This window comes from Cryptomeria japonica, chromosome 10 (genome assembly GCF_030272615.1).
Source record: "Cryptomeria japonica chromosome 10, Sugi_1.0, whole genome shotgun sequence".
NCBI lineage: Eukaryota > Viridiplantae > Streptophyta > Pinopsida > Cupressales > Cupressaceae > Cryptomeria > Cryptomeria japonica.
Genome location: NC_081414.1, coordinates 382,273,389 through 382,287,796, shown reverse-complemented (window position 1 = coordinate 382,287,796; position 14,408 = coordinate 382,273,389).

Below are 14,408 nucleotides of genomic sequence, written 5' to 3'. Positions count from 1 at the left end.
CTCTCCACCATCTTGGTTTGACATTTGGATCATATGGTCTGGAGTTATCTGGTAGCGTTATCAAGTTGTTTGCCAATAGAGTTTTAAAAGCAGATTCATACGATTCTTCCAGAGGAGTAAAATCACGCTTAGGTTTGGAAAGCCAAAGCTTTTCTTTGAACCATTCCTTTGTTTTCTCTGGCGGATTTTCTGTTGCAGCCTCAGCAACTTTAAGTGCTTGTGTACCACTAGCCAAGTTGAATATTGTGGATTTTGAGTTGGTTTTGATAGTGTCTACTACTCCATTGTTAAAAACATTCTTTTTATTGTCTTTGCCAAACTTCCAATACTTGTTCTTCTCTTTAGAGCTAGATCCTGGTTGTGTTTCTTTCCAAGGTGTGATATCCCCCTTCTTTATGAGCGCATCTTCCATTCGAATGGCATTATCTACCATTTTGTTAAATGATGGGTGTACTTGCATTTGTATACTATATTTCATCTTGGGGACCAAGTTATTGACAAATATGTCCATTTTCTCAGAGTCTGGGATAGGTCAAGAATACCTAGAAAACATCTTTCTCAAGCGTTGGAGAAAAGGAAGAAGAGGCTCTCCTATTTTTTGTTTAGTATTGTAAAGCTCGATCATAGTCATAGGATATCGAATGTTGTATGAGTACTGCTGTAAAAATAGTTGGATTAGTTCTTCAAACATTTTTATTCCTTTGGGTAGACTTGAGAACCATTCCATTGCTTGACCCCCTAAACTCCTCAAGAAAAGGCGCATGAGGTATGTTTGATCTTTCATGAACTCCATACAGGCGGCACAAAACTCTTTGACATGATCTTGGGGATCTGAGGTACCATCATATTTGTCAAATTTTGGGATCTCCACTCATGAGGGAAATGGAGGCATGTATAGATTCTTGTCAAATGGAAAGGGACATATTGTTTCCAAAGAATATTGTTTTGGGGACTTGTCCTTATTCTTCAGTTCTGTGACTTCCATCCATAAGGCTAGTAATTGTTTGTGTACCATGAGTATAGGTGATTCTTTCTTTTTAGTAACGAGTGTTTGAACATCATATCCAGTAGGAAGTTTAGCACCTTGTTTTGCTAGTTCTAAGAAATAGTCTTCCTTCTCTCGGGTCATGATAGCTTTCATCATTTTTCTAAAGTCTTTGTCCTTTTGACAGTCACGGATTTCTTTTTCTGGAGTTTCAGTGTCTTTGTCAGCCTCACTTGATGATGAGGAATCATTATCATTTTCAGGAATGTTATTATCATCCTTGTTTCCGTCATTGTGTTCCATCTCATATATAGTGGGAGATTTAGGCTCATCAAAAATTGGTTTGCCTAATGACGACGGTATGTCAGTGAGTGGATCCTTTTCATAAAATGGATTGTCGATGTATGAAAAGGGCATTCCTTTGCCTTTGGCTTCTTTCTTACTAGAACTCCTGGTTTGTGTAGGCATTTTTATGGATTAGTGCGACCTAAAGTTGTTTGTGATGCAGAGGTCAAGATCAATTTTAGAGCTAGTTGTTCGGTTAATGTATTGTTTGGGAGAAACAACTGAGATTCAGTCTACTTTCAAGAATGATCTATCCTGTATAAGACGTTTATCTAAGTTGATCCTAAGCATAGTGTAAGATTCAGTCTGATTTTAGGAATGATCTATCCTATATAAGACATTATCTAAGTGACTAATATTTGATAGGTAGTTGATTGAACTAGCTGAAAGATGATCGACCAAATCGTGCAACGCAAATGGAAGAGGTACACTATCTTGATCTGTTTATGCTCAGGAAAATTGATAACTAGTATTATGTTCGTTGTAAGCTATTTTTAGGCAAGTTTGACTATTTTGTTCTAACAAAACCAGAGACTCGTACGACAGGATTTTCTGAACCAGATGATAATTTAGCAGTTACAAGATGACAAAATTTTTGTTTCCTACGAGTTGTTGTTTCTTACTGTATGACAGATGGGTATGTGCAGGACAACAAAAGACTCAGAGCAGTTATGTTTCATACAACACAGGATACAGAACCAGATGATAGATTAAAATTACTCATACGACACAAGATCAGGTCTAGGACGACAAATCGTACAAGACAGGATCAGGTGCAGCACGATAAATTATCAAACTCGTATGACTGTTCACAGGGCAGAGCCTTAAAATTCTGAGTTTTTTCGATTGTTGAGTATGATAACTGAGTATGACCAATTCTGAGATGGACTGATTTTGGACCAGTAAACAAAATTTCAACTTAAGATGGACAAGTTTCTGACACAAACAGAGTTTCAACTTAAGATGGACAAGTTCTTGACACGGACAGAGTTTCGACTTAAGATGGACAAGTTTCTAACACGAACAGAGTTTTGACTTAGGACGGACTATTTTCTGACATGGATAGAGTTTCGACTTAATATGGACAAGTTTGTAACACGGACAAAGTTTCAACTTAAGATGGACAAGTTTCTGACACAGAAAGAGTTTTGACTCACTGAGTTGTTTCTTGTCTTCTCCAATTTTTGGTATTTCAGTTTTTATTTCAGAGATGAAAACACAAAAAACAAGTAGTATAAATAGTGACTCCAATCACGACATGCAAAAACTAAGGAATTTGGTGAGGAAAGAAAACGTTTGCTTGTAGACTCAGGTACACATCCAATAGCTAATCAAAATACGGTTGCTGAGTCTCACGCAATGGATTCTCAATGTCATATTATCCGAATCCAAATGCTAATGGGGGCATGAAATGACAAGTATCTTGGGAGAGTTACTATCTCTCTTACACAAAGATTATCCCCCTTTCGGAGATGAACCGGGTAGATTCTAATTTTGAATTAGATTTAGTCAAGGATCCGTTCGGCGCGTCGAGGTATAAACTCAATTAAGAGGTCTCCCAGCCTTGAAAACCAAGGTTTAATATGCCTAAAGGTACAGAGGAGAGCTATTCCTGAGCACTGCTGTTGAATTGATTTTCATCAAATCACGTTTATTTTATAGTGGGTTGGAGTACTTGGCATTTAGCCATTCCCACTTAGGTTGTTCCCCTCACACCAACCGTAACGACTTTAAGAGTTTTTCAACCCCTCGGGAGGGTAGGCTTGCTAAAGATGTACAAATCTCAAACAAAGAAAAAGCCTCAAGGGTCTGGATTTCTGATTGTCTAGAAAAAGACAAGAGCATACTCTCCTACCTCTTAGAATCTTCTAAAAACACAAAATATAGATTTTTTTTTTTAACCAAATAGCAAGTTAGGTTCCTCAAAATGAATTTAAAGAATACACGATGTTTAGTCGATTCTCTTTAGGCAACCTGCAAAGACAATGAATCAGTAGTCATATTGTCTTTATGTGATAAGCATATTCTTTGACAAGCATTCTGCAAAAACTGATTAGGCTATGAAAAATTCTGAGATAGACAGATAAACAGTCAGGGTTAGTCGTCAGAATATCAATAAAAATCATAAAATTTTCCTTTTAACTAGAAAATAAAGAGTCATACGACAGTATAAAAACTCGTACGATACAGGATCCCAACTCATACGAGACAGGATTTCAGTTCATACAACACCTGCAGTTTGTCATTTAAGTCTGTGGGAATTGTCATACGAGATGTATGCACGAAAAATCAAAAAATCTAAAATTTGGAAAATAACAAAAAAAACAAGCAATCAGTCTTGGAGGCCGAAAAATGTAGTCTTCTGCCCCACGGTGGGCCCCAGAGATATGTGTGTGAAAAAGTGATCTGTAAGCTGCAAGCACAACACTTCAATTAAGTCATTATATGCATGGTTAATAATCAATAATCAATAAGTAATAAACCATAACAAAGCGACTAATTGCCTTCTAAAAGATGCGAGTATAAGATTGCTCTTAGATTTTTATAAGCAATACCAGTGACTAGACTACACCAAGACAAAGGATTTAATCTATATGATATTAACTATATGGATGCAAGATGGATGAATAATTCAAGGAAATAATCAATTCAAGCAATAATGGATGCAAATAATCTAAAAAAGCACAATAATCTTCAATGACTCTAGAGCAAAATTAGCGTGATAATAATCTCCAAGCGTGTTCTCAAAAATCTCTGGGGCAAATTGGAATGAGAGCTGAAGACTGGATTTATAGAGAATCACCAAGAGAAAAGCTCAATTTAGAATTAATTGAAAATAATTGAGAAATCGAGTATAGTTAACCTTGAGATAGATTCCAATTATAGTTTAATTGAAATGCATTCAAATTAGAAGTCCAAGTTGCATTGGAAATAATAATAAATTAATTCCATGCATTTGTGATAAAAATAGATAATTCTTTTATTTATTCAAGAAAAGAGTCTTTTCAATGCAACTGAACTTCTTTTTTTGAAAAGCTTTGAGTTCCAATTTTAGAGAATAATTCAATAATTCAATTAAATTGCTTTTTTGATTTCAAGTTCTAAATTTAGAAAAAGAAATAATATCTCAAGTTTGATTTCTCTCTCAATTCAATTCTTTTATTTTAATTTCAATTCAACTCTTGTTTTGTAATTAATTCCTCTTTTGTAATAGATTAATTCCTTTTGCATGATTAAATGGCAAATTTATTAATTAATTAAATATGCAAGGATATTTAATAAATTAAAATAGGATTATTGATCAAAATGATATTCTTGAAAATGATTCAATTAATTAAATGAATATTTAATTAATATTGACTAATTGATTTGTCATGTGATATTTGATTATTGAAGAATTAATAATGTGCTCAAGGTTGATTTAATGCCTTTGGTTAGGACCTTGGTGATGTTGTTGAGATTAGGGGCCCATGGTTTAGATGACTATTTTTAGGGTATTACAGTAGCAACCTCACTTTCAGTCTTCATCTAGAATACCAGTTTTTCCATTGCATCAATGGTACTCATCTCTTGAGTTACCGTGATAGCTTCCAGGTTGAGAAAACATTTCTGAAGAATCTGTAGTCTTGGAAATAGGAGCAGTCGAAGCTCCTACAAATCTTTAGACTGATTGCTGATCTCTAAGTCCATCTTGGCAGTCTGATGCTGATAATGATCAATAATTTGTCCAAAGGTAGTGAATGAGTCATATGGCATCTTGAAATTGTTGATATATGCCTGTAACTCTGATTGGAGTTTATCTTTCTGGTTAAGCACATCGTCACAAAATAGATAGGGTTGGCAGATTTTACTCAACAGTAATTTACCTTCACCCATAGAAACACTGATATCATTCTTCTATTTTAGTAGTTGTGTCTGGAGCTCATTCATTTGCTTGAATAAGGCAATATTGAGTGCCTTTCATGGTTCTTCTTTGCAGTGGCTTCAACAACATCTTCCAAGCATTGTACCTGGTCCTCCACTACAGTACGTAGAAGTTTAAGCTTGGATAGAGAGGAATCGGTACTGGGGAGGTTGGTACCAGGAATTGGACTGGTAAGGGTGTCAACCGCAATTTGTATGACATCCTATTCTTTCTTCCTTCGTAATGCTTCCAGTCTCTCTTGTACAAGTTTGATGCTTCGAAGAAGCTCAGACTCATCTGCTGATTGAAGATCAATAGGACTGGTGGTATCAACCTGTTTGGTTTGATCACCGGTTTCCTTAGGAGTCTCTTCTTGTTTTTTCTTCTCTACTTCCTTCTCCTCTTCTACTTTTTTCTTATCCTCTTCTTTCTTCTTTTTCTCCTTTGCTTGTTTCTTCTTCATTTCTTCTTTCTTCTTGTCCTCTTCCTGCTTTTTCTTCTCTTCCTTTTTCTTCCTTTCTTCTTCCTTCCTCTTGTCTTCTTCTTTCGTCTTCTCCTCTTATTTCCTCTTCTCTTCCTCTTTCTTCTTCTCTTCCTCTTTCTTCTTTTCTTCCTCTTTATTCTTCTCTACCTCTTTCCTCTTACCTCTTTCCTCTTATCTTCCTCTTTCTTTTTCTCTTTTTCAGCTTTTTCCTTGTCCTGTTTCTCTTTCTCTGCTTTGTCCTGTTTCTCTTTCTCTGCTTTTTATTTATCCTGTTTCTCTTTCTCTTTGTCAGGAGTGACATTCTCATTATCTAAGGCATCAACACCAATAGGTTTTCCTATCACTCTTTCACCTTCACTATCAAATACTTCATCCAGGTGGCCTGATGATAGGTTCGGTGCTCGGTCAGCTTGCTTAGTAGCTTCAGATACTCGGTGCATATTGACAACAACTTTCACATGTATGTGAGTATCCTTTTCCACTTCAGAAGCTTTTCCTTCTAGTAGCCTGAGTCTTCTCCTTCTCATGAAGAAGATGCATTTGTTTTTATCCATTATCTCAAATAATTCTGAATTTGAAGCATCAGGAAAGTATTGAGCAAAATTTTTCTTCCTGATCTCCTATTCTTTCTCAATGGCAATGCGCCATTTATTATCCAAAGAATTGTACAAATAATTTGGAGTAAACGATCTAATCTCAGATGGCGACCGATCATTAACACATAAATATTTGATGACTTCCTATTCTACTTCTTCTTTCTCACTATCAGTAAAATCATCAAAATACTGCTTTAAATCATCAAGCACTTTTCTCCTAATATTCTTTAATGTCCTCTGACAATGTGTTGTTGGCTTATAAGAGGAAATATCTATATTTACCAGTGCTAAAGTTGTAGGTACATTACTGGTAGACTTAGCCTTCTTGCTTGATTGCCTTGTCTTCTTTGTTTGTATTTCCAGTTCAATGTCCTCTGACTTCGGTGAGTTGGTTTTGGTTTTCCGCTTCCTCTCAAATACCTTCTCAAGTTTCTTCTTAGCTAGTGACCGCTTGGTCACTTTGGGACTGGCAGAGGTAACCGATGCAGATACCAATGGCACTGCTTTGTCCTTTTTTTGTTTTGGTTCTTCAACCAGTGTGACCCTTTCCAAGTAGGTACCGGTTCTCTTTTTCTTAGCATCCAGTGGAGAGGCAAGTAAGGTAGAGGCATACGTGATCAACATGTCATACATCACTTCATACCTCATAGGGCCAACTACTTCCTTTCTCGGTTCCACTACTTCCATTATGCAGTCATCAATCATTATTGTGAAGTAGATGTCATCTTCATACTTCTTCACAATATCACCAGATATCCTTATTCTTTGGCTCATCTTCCGCTTGAATTTATTGAAATATTTATTCAGAACCTCAGGATATGTAGCTCCCACTACTTGAAGACTTTCCTTAATTTACCTAGAGACCGGTAGGTCAGTAGACCATTGCACATCACCTATTCCAGGGAAATAACCTTGAAAATAAAAGAATAAGCTGACCAGAAGTTGGCCAAACCTGAACCTTAGAGAATTGTCCTATTTGATGGACTTCAGATTCAACAACAATTGCTTCTGTAGAGAGGTACATAGGTCAAATGTAGTGTCTCCCTTGATCATCCTATAAGCGGCATTCACCGCAGCAGTAGGGATAGAATTCATTTTGCTGACATAAAACATCCGGTAGCCAATCACCATGCAAGCGTATTTCACCAGATCATCTTTAATGGTGTTGACGGTCATCGCCCGTTGGTCACTCATGGAACCGGTAAGCTTTGTCATTTCAGTTTTGGTGACCTTCCGTAAAGCTGGTACCTCTCCAGTTTTGCAGAAACTGGTGATGACATAAATTGCTTACAGTGTGATGTCATGTGTCCGCTCGAGATACATCTTATCACTATGCACTCTGCTAAGGATGATGCAAATATGATCTTTTGTGAAATCTTCCAGAAAATATACCGCATTGTGCAGTTTCATGTTTTCAAGAATACTGTACTCAGGTTTGATCTTCTTGTCATCCCCATAGAACAGACTTAGCTGGGAATGGATTACTAGGGATCCTAGGTCTTCCAACTTACAGTCTATATACCCTGAAACGTCTTGTTCGACAATAATTCTGGCAGGTATTTGAGATAGGGCATTGTATTTCATTTTCTTTTGAAGAAATTTGACTAAATCTATAGGTGTACTAGAACTAGAGTGCGATGCAGAAGCCATGATAAGAAAGAAATTCGAGAAATACCTTCACAATCCAAAATTTAGGGTTTGCCAATGTCACCCACAATACACCACTTCGGTTTCTAGATTACCGCTTAGTGTTCTTCATTGATAGATTGAAAAGGATGGCTAGATTCCTTTGCAAGATTTTTTAATTCACTTTGAATCGCTAGATGAAATTCTCTTTGTTGCTCTGCTCTTGAAAATTCTTCTCTTGAAAACTGATAAGTGATAATGACAACCAAAATCCCTTTTAAACAACTTCTCACCTACCATAATAAATGCATCACCACTAGGGCACAAACACTAATTTTTCCTTTTACTGCTTCAAATCTTATGCCGATTGACAGGTAACATATACCAGTTAAGGTCTTTACCGATATAAACTGGGGGTTCAAAATATTTCATCGATGTGTTCCCCCTAAGCTTTTCTAAGCTCAGTTTGCTAGTTCAGAGACTTCCACACTAGGTATAGAAATGGGTTCATTATGTGACTCTTCTTCTGATTTCTTTTTCCAAGTTTTATTCATTTCCACTTGAATGGTTTCAGCATCAATCTTCCCTTCTGGAGTGATCAGTATATCATTCGATAGGTTCTTTCTCAGTTTGCAAGTTCTGATAGTGAGTCCTGGTTTGTTGCAATGATAGCATACCATTCCAGGTGTTCTCCATGGTCCATTATTCATACTTCCATTCTTCCTTCTGCATGTTGCAGGAGTGTGACCACTACCATGATAGATCAAATAGGTTGCTCTCCAACTAGTTGTCTCTTGATAACCACCTGACTGATGGTCATAGGTATTGTACCGGTTGGGATTCCGGTTCACAGAAGGTTCCGGGATAACTCCTTGAGTCCTTGGAGGATGTCTCCTAGTGTTGTGCAAAAGTGACCTACATTCAAATTCTCTATGCCCAAACTTGTTGCATACATAACAGTTTCCATTAAATCTATTGGATCTAGGCTTATTGTTTAGAAAATAAGGAAAATTGTTGTAGGCCTTGCTTCTACACACATTGGCAGTATGTCCTTTGAGACAATTAAAGAAAACAGGTTTAAATTTTTTCATACCTTTATCCTTGGATGTCGGTTGCTTCTTTGATGCTTCAGATTTTGTTCTAGAGGTCTCACCTTCCTCATACCTAGAGAAACCAAGTTCAGTGGTATTCTTTACTGGCTTTGCCAATTCCAGCTTTTGTTCTAGCTTAACAGTACTCTTATTGAATTTGGCAAGTATTTTCTTTGACTCAGTAAGTTCCTTGGAAATATCAGCATTTGATTCCATCAAGGTTGCATTCTCAGAAATAGCCATGTCTAGTTCACCTTGCATTTCTTCTTTTTCCACTTTACTCACTTGGAGATGAGCGGTAAGGGTACTGATTTCTTGCTTTAGCTTGGAGATCTCATGATCTTTGTCTTTTACTAGATCTTCAGCTTTCTTTTTGTTCTCAAGCTCTTGACACATTCTGATAGTCAGTCCTTCCAACTCTTTTCTTAGATTGGCTTTAGATTCATTCATTTTTTCAAATTCTTCAACTAGGGTATCCATGTTTGATTCATCAGAAGAGCTATTTTCAGTAAGTTCCATCATTTTTTCAGCATCCTCTCTTCTTTTGGCCAAAGAGGCTTTATACTTGACTTTGAGTTCATCATAGGCTCTCTCAGTCTGAGTGAGATGATGAGTAAGTTCCCTCACACTATATTCCCCCATATCTCTTTCCTAGTGGTTAGAATTATAGAAAGGTTGGCTCTGATACCAATTGATGAATACTAAGAGGGGGGGTGAATTAGTATACCAAAAAATATTGTAAACAAACTTTTAAACAATTTAACAGATAACCGGTACAACAGATTCACTAGTAAACTAGTTAAGATAAATGCAAACCAAATAGAAAACAAAGCATTCACCCACAAAAGCACAATCACCATAACACAAGATATTTGATGTGGAAACCCAAATGGGAAAAACCACAGTGAGTAGAAACTCACAAGTAACTATCTGAAGAATAGAAACTAGACCGGTTAAGGTCATACAATGTTCTTCACCAGAACAGATCCTATTAGGAATCTAGATCTCTGTTATGAGATAAGTCCTGTTAAAGACTACCTTGTTAAAGGATTTTAGATCCACAGTTGTGAACCACCTTGTTAGAGGATTTACAAAGGCTTTGTTGGGCCTACCCGGTTAAAGGTTTTAGACTTGTCGAAGATATTAGTAATCAACAAGTGAATGATCTAGATAATAGCACAGTATGCTTAGTTAGATCCTTGACAACTCATTGTTAATGCATTTCAGCATTACTTCAGTCTTCGATATCTCCACACTCTGTATCTTCACACATATCACGCATCTCACATGCAAACCCTAGACATGATGTCCTTATAAAGGAATCTGATTTCATGTCGATCCAATAGGATTAGACTACAAGTTCCTAGGTTTAGTGCATCTAGACACATTTGGTAACACGACACAAAATCACCGCCAAAATGTCAGTGGATGATAACTCATCACACATTACAGAAACACCGGTTGGTAACTCATCACAGAGTAATACTAGTTAATACAATATACCGATTACTGGTTGTCAAAATGAAGACCAGTAGATTGTAGTGTTCCGATCAAAAGCTAACTACCGCTTGGGTCCTTCGTACTGCTTGAGATCTCCATACGGCTTGAGCTTTTCAGTCAATGTATGACTGGTAAACATCTTCTACAAAATACCGAGTCTAAAGACTATACATACAATAATACACAATACCAGTTGGACCAATTACCGGTTGAGCATAACTCATACATCAAGAAAGTGTGTGTCCATTATTGACAATCAAAACATCATCAAAATGCCAACAAAGGGTGAGGAAGGGGATGAGCAGAGAGAAGAGGATGTTGAAGAGTCAGAGGTGAAGGATAATCCCCATGTTTCGGATAACAGAGATGATGTTCAGCATAACATAGAGGAGGGAAACCCTAGGTCTAAGGATTCTTCCCCAAATATGGAGAATGCAGAGTCCATTCTGAATGCTGCTAGAAACAGCACTCTGGAAATGTTCAATTTCCAGAAGTGGGTGATTGATAACATCACTAGCATTCAGGAAAAATAGAGAGAGATGGATTTTAAAATTGAAAACTTGATTAAGTATATCAACATTAAAGGTAAAGAGGATAATGCAGAGGATACTAGTGCTATAGAGGATGAAAAATAAATTCTGGATTGGCTGGAAAGTGATATTATAAAGGGATATTTGAAGCACCTAGAGGATGTGGTGAGGATTCTCAAAGAAAAGGGTGAGTCTGATAATGGTCTGATAAACAATCGGATTCAAAACACTGAGAGGGCCTTGAAGGAATTCATGGAGCATAGTTTGGTTGTGTTGAAGGTGTCCTCTCAAAACATGAATGTGTTGGTTGCTTGCCTAGAGAAGGATAAGCAGAATAAAGAAACTGTGATTATTGATGACAAGTCAGCTTCTAGTTTTGTTCAACACTCCTCTAGATGCAGAACCAGGAAAAATGCAAGTGAGCTGGAGCTGAATACCAAAGGCAATCAATAGATGCAGGATAATCAAGACCTGAAAGAGGCAGCTAATGTGATGATGATGCTAGTCAAGGATGCAGAAGAGACTATAAAGATTTTCACCTGAAATGTAATTTTGTTTTAGGTGTGCCAATCTCTCGCTGGCCTTTTTTTGTTCTTTTCTTTGGCTGATGTCCTTTATGCTGTTCATTTGCAACCTTTCTCTCTTTGTTATGTTTTCTCTAGTTTCTCTATTGCTTAGCTATTCGTTATGTAAGCGGGTTTTGGGTCCCTTAAAACTTGATTTTCTTTAATAAAAAACTAGTAATGCAAAAAAAAAATCATTTTTTAATGCAATAAGATGAATGCAAATGAATATATGAATCTATATAAAATGCTTATATATGTATCTTAACATCTCAATACACAAGTACTCGATCGGAGAAACGATGATGAAAAAGAGACCACTTAGTTGAGAAATGATGAAGCTTCAAACTCTCATTCAGAAGATAAAGAGATCATGGTTACCATACCGAAATCACTCTAAATTCACAAAATGCAAAATGAAATGCAACCTAAACCTAGTCACTAGATTTGAAATGCTTAAGTTTCATTACTGAGCGTTAACAAACCTAGCAGGCAGATTAGAGTTCCTTTATTTTCATGTGCAATATTAATTATCTTTTATCCGCAATGACCCTTTTTCGTTCATATCCTTGGACAAATTTTGCAGGGACCTGGATTGTATGATAAAGAAATTCCCTCAAAACAGACAAAGAAATGATGGGAACCTCCTTGTAGCATTCAAATAAGTTAAGTCGAGGTATGTGTGGTGATTTCACCTTGATGTGAAGGCTCTTATCACAGACACCCAACTAATTTAGATGTTTCCAAATCATCAGAATCATTCCTACAAGAAGAAAACAAAGAAAATATTATGCCCCCAATCCTTTCTCCTCTTAGTCAAGATAGACTTCCTCAAGTTATTCAGAGGGGTAATAATTGAAAAATGATATAAAAGACAACACACAAACAAAATTCCATGCATATCACAAATTTTTTAGTGATTGTGTTCAGTAATGTTGTTTTTCTTGTGTACTCAGTGATAAAACTCTTCAATAGTCAAGAGATAGGTGACTGACTTAGAGTGGATGACCAGGATTCACTAACGTAAAGATGGCTTGGTTGATACTACTTAGGACATGTAAGTTGCTCTGTTGATTATCTTAAGACTAGAACATTGATCAGTTTCAGGCCATGAGGGTTCCAACAAACCACGATGTCACACAAGTGACTAAAATATGTACAAGCAAAATCAAAGATGCATGAAAGCGGGAATGCCAACATTGCATTGATAGATGGAGTGCTTGAGTACAAGAGGTACCTGTTTGCCAAGTTTTCACCTGCTTGGCAGAGATTCATTTTTTTTTTTTACCAAGTTGCCTATTTACTAGGTTTTCTCCAAGGCCTTTTCTCTCTTTTTCCTTTTTTTTTTTTTCTTTTTTTGGATTTCTTCAGGCCTTTTTCTGATTTTTAGGATTTCTTCAGGACTTTTTCTGATTTTTTAGGATTTCTTCAGGACTTTTTAGTTGTATCGGCTGCTGGAGAAGAGAATATTTAGGTGAAGAATTTCTTCAAGTGGATGGTGTTGATCGGTTCACGGAGTTGTTCTCCTTCTGATGTTGAGAGTTTATAGGCACTAGAGCCAAAGGCTGCAGTAACAATGTAGGGACCTAGCCAGTTAGGTTCAAACTTCCCTTTTTTGTCTCAAAACTGTTGATTCTTAGGATTTTCTCTCAGAACAAGCTCACCAACCTGAAATTCTCGTTGTCGAACCTTTTTGTTATAACCTCTAGACATTCTCTTTTGATATTCTCTTAGATGATCAAACATCACTTGCCGACGTTCATCCTGTAATTCGAGTTCTTGCAATCTAGCTATTTTGTAGTCTTCATCAGTAACAAGACCTTGCAAAGAAACTCTTAGAGATGGTATCTCCACTTCAATAGGTAATACTGCTTCGAACCCATACACCAAAGAAAAAGGTGTAGCCCTAGTAGGTGTTATTATACTTGTTCTATAAGCCCACATGATAGGTTTGAGTTGCAGATACCAATCCTTTCTAGATTTATTTATTGTTTTATGTAAAATAGTCAACAGATTCTTGTTAGATGCCTCGGCTTGTCCATTACCTTGAGGGTAGTACACAGATGACCAATGTTGTTTTATTTTGAACTTTGCACAGATTTCATTTAGATCTTTGTTCCTGAACTGTCCTCCATTGTCAGTTATAATAAATGAAGGTATACCATACATGTAGAGGATATAATTAAGGATGAACAAAGCTACTTGTTTACTGGTTGCTTTGATGAGTGGAACTGCTTCTACCCACTTAGTAAAGTACTCAGTGGCAGTTATAATAAACTTGTGTCTGTTAGATGATGTAGAATATATTTGGCCAATTAGATCAAATGCCCACTATTGAAAGGGCCAGTGTGTAACATAGGGTATGAGATCCCTTGCTGGAGCGTGTATAAGGTTTCCATGTAGTTGACACTTTTTACAGGTTTTAGCAAATTTTATAGCTTCTTTCTCCATGTCTGGCCAGTAGCAGCCAGCCCTTAGTAGTTTTCATGCTAAAGTTAGACCATTTGAATGGGATCCACAAACACCTTCATGAACCTTGGATAATGCATGTTGAGACTCAGTTTCTAGGCATCTAAGAAAATTACTATCGAAACCTCACCTAAATAGGTCGTTATCAAATATGACGTACCATGACACATTTCGGGAAAGATTAGCAAGGACAACTTGGTCACGCAGGTAAGAGTAAATATGGCTATAGTGAGATGAGTCATGTCCAATAATAGAAAAGACCATCTGGGACTCGGGAGAATCATAGGCAGGATAATGTAACTCTTCCACCAGGAA